This window comes from Arachis stenosperma, chromosome 3 (genome assembly GCF_014773155.1).
Source record: "Arachis stenosperma cultivar V10309 chromosome 3, arast.V10309.gnm1.PFL2, whole genome shotgun sequence".
Lineage (NCBI taxonomy): Eukaryota > Viridiplantae > Streptophyta > Magnoliopsida > Fabales > Fabaceae > Arachis > Arachis stenosperma.
Genome location: NC_080379.1, coordinates 83,102,559 through 83,105,803, shown reverse-complemented (window position 1 = coordinate 83,105,803; position 3,245 = coordinate 83,102,559). Strand labels below are relative to the sequence as shown.

At 38.9% G+C, this 3,245-nt stretch overlaps 1 non-coding gene across 1 annotated transcript; it reads left to right on the top strand.

Annotated features, from left to right (window-relative positions):
• Window positions 1-248: 248 nt before the first annotated feature.
• On the top strand, window positions 249-356 carry LOC130972645 (small nucleolar RNA R71). The gene has a single exon (XR_009083809.1). It is a non-coding gene; the product is annotated as a small nucleolar RNA R71 (small nucleolar RNA).
• The last annotated feature ends 2,889 nt before the right edge of the window (window positions 357-3,245 follow it).

Sequence of the window (3,245 nt, the reverse complement as noted above, 5' to 3'; positions counted from 1 at the left end):
TTGTTCTGAGCCAATATGGCATTCAGAGTATCAATCTCAAGAACTCCTTTCTTCTGATTTGTCCTATTGTTCACACGATTCCTTTCAGAAGTGTACATGAATTGGTTATTTACAACCATTTCAATTAGTTCTTGAGCTTCTGTAGGCGTCTTCTTCAGATGAAGAGATCCTCCAGCAGAGCTATCCAAAGACATCTTGGATAGTTCAGAGAGACCATCATAGAAAATACCTATGATGCTCCATTCAGAAAGCATGTCAGAAGGACATTTTCTGATCAATTGTTTGTATCTTTCCCAAGCTTCATAGAGGGATTCTCCATCCTTCTGTCTGAAGGTTTGGACTTCCACTCTAAGCTTACTCAATTTTTGAGGTGGAAAGAACTTTGCCAAGAAGGCATTGACTAGCTTTTCCCAAGAGTTCAGGCTTTCTTTAGGTTGTGAGTCCAACCATGTCCTGGCTCTGTCTCTTACAGCAAAAGGGAATAGCATAAGTCTGTAGACCTCAGGGTCAACCCCATTAGTCTTGACAGTGTCACAGATTTGCAAGAATTCAGCTAAGAACTGATGAGGATCTTCCAATGGAAGTCCATGGAACTTGCAATTCTGTTGCATTAGAGAAACAAATTGAGGCTTAAGCTCAAAGTTGTTTGCTCCAATGGCAGGGATAGAGATGCTTCTCCCATAGAAGTCGGGAGTAGGTGTAGTAAAGTCACCCAGCACCTTCCTTGCATTAATGGCATTGTTGTTGTTTTTGGCTGCCATGGGTTCTTCTTCTTTGAAGATTTCTGTTAGGTCCTCTACAGAGAGTTGTGCCTTAGCTTCTCTTAGCTTTTGCTTCAAGGTCCTTTCAGGTTTAGGGTCAGCCTCAACAAGAATGCTTTTGTCTTTGCTCCTACTCATATGAAAAAGAAGAGAACAAGAAAATATGGAATCCTCTATGTCACAGTATAGAGATTCCTTGAGGTGTCAGAGGAAAAGAAAAATAGAAGGAAGAAGTAGAGAATTCGAACTTATCAAAAAAGATGGAGTTCGAATTGTTCATTAAGGAATAGTGTTAGTCCATAAATAGAAGGATGTGAGAAGAGGGGAAGAAATTTTCGAAAACAAAGTAAAAGATTTTAAAAACATTTTGAAAAATACTAATTGATTTTTGAAAACTAAGAGTGGAAAAAAAATCAAGTGATTTTTGAAAAAGATTTTGAAATTAGAAATAAAAAAGATATGATTGAAAACTATTTTGAAAAAGATGTGATTAAGAAGATATGATTGAAAAGTTATGGTTTTAAAAAGATGTGATTGAGAAGATATGGTTTGAAAAACAATTTAAAAAGATTTGATTTTAAAAAAAATTAATGACTTGGCTAACAAGAAAAGATATGATTCAAACATTAAACCTTTCTCAACAGAAAAGGCAACATACTTGAAATGTTGAATTAAATCATTAATTGATAGCAAGTATTTTTGAAAATGGAAAGAAATTGATTTTGAAAAAGATTTGATTGAAAAGATATGATTTGAAAAATATTTGATTTTGAAAAGATTTTGAAAACTTGAAAAAAATTTGAGTTAAAAACAGAATCTTCCCTCTTGTGCCATCCTAGCGTTAAACGCCCAGAATGGTGCACATTCTGGCATTTAACGCCCAAAGCACTACCCTTTTGGGCGTTAAACGCCCAGCCAGGCACCCTAGCTGGCGTTTTGGTGCACGAAATTGTGATCACTACAACTTCGCACAACTAACCAGCAAGTGCACTGGGTCGTCCAAGTAATAAACCTTACGCGAGTAAGGGTCGATCCCACGGAGATTGTTGGTATGAAGCAAGCTATGGTCACCTTGTAAATCTTAGTCAGGCAGACTCAAATGGGTATAGATGATGAATAAAACATAAAGATAAAGATAGAGATACTTATGTATATCATTGGTGAGAGCTTCAGATAAGCGAATGGAGATGCTTTGTCCCTTCCGTCTCTCTGCTTTCCTACTGTCTTCATCCAATCCTTCTTACTCCTTTCCATGGCAAGCTGTATGCAAGGGTTTCACCGTTGTCAGTGGCTACCTCCCATCCTCTCAGTGGAAATGTTCAACGCACCCTGTCACGGCACGACTATCCATCTGTCGGTTCTCAATCAGGCCGGAATAGAATCCAGTGATTCTTTTGCGTCTGTCACTAACGCCCCGCCCTCAGGAGTTTGAAGCACGTCACAGTCATTCAATCATTGAATCCTACTCAGAATACCACAGACAAGGTTTAGACCTTCCGGATTCTCTTGAATGCCGCCATCAGTTCTAGCTTATACCACGAAGATTCCGGTTAAAGAATCCAAGAGATATCCACCCAATCTAAGGTAGAACGGAGGTGGTTGTCAGTCACACGTTCATAGGTGAGAATGATGATGAGTGTCACGGATCATCACATTCATCAAGTTGAAGAACAAGTGATATCTTGGAACAAGAACAAGCGGAATTGAATAGAAGAACAATAGTAATTGCATTAATACTCGAGGTACAGCAGAGCTCCACACCTTAATCTATGGTGTGTAGAAACTCCACCGTTGAAAATACATAAGAACAAGAGTGATCATTGGTTTCGGCCCCAGAGAGGGAACCAGAAGAACCAAGATGAAAATACAATAGTAAAAGGTCCTACTTATAGGGAACTAGTAGCTTAGGAATTACAAAGATGAGTAAATGACATAAAAATCTACTTCTGGGCCCACTTGGTATGTGCTTGGGCTGAGCAATGAAGCATTTTTCGTGTAGAGACTCTTCTTGGAGTTAAACGCCAGCTTTTATGCCAGTTTGGGCGTTTAACTCCCATTTTGGTGCCAGTTCCGGCGTTTAACGCTGGGAATTCTGAAGGTGACTTTGAACGCCGGTTTGGGCCATCAAATCCTGGGCAAAGTATGGACTATCATATATTGCTGGAAAGCTCAGGATGTCTACTTTCCAACGCCGTTGAGAGCGCGCCAATTGGGCTTCTGTAGCTCCAGAAAATCTACTTCGAGTGCAGGGAGGTCAGAATCCAACAGCATCTGCAGTCCTTTTCAGTCTCTGAATCAGATTTTTGCTCAGGTCCCTCAATTTCAGCCAGAAAATACCTGAAATCACAAAAAAACACACAAACTCATAGTATAGTCCAGAAAAGTGATTTTTAATTAAAAACTAATAAAAATATACTAAAAACTAACCAATTCATACTAAAAACATACTAAAAACAATGCCAAAAAGCGTACAAATTATTCGCT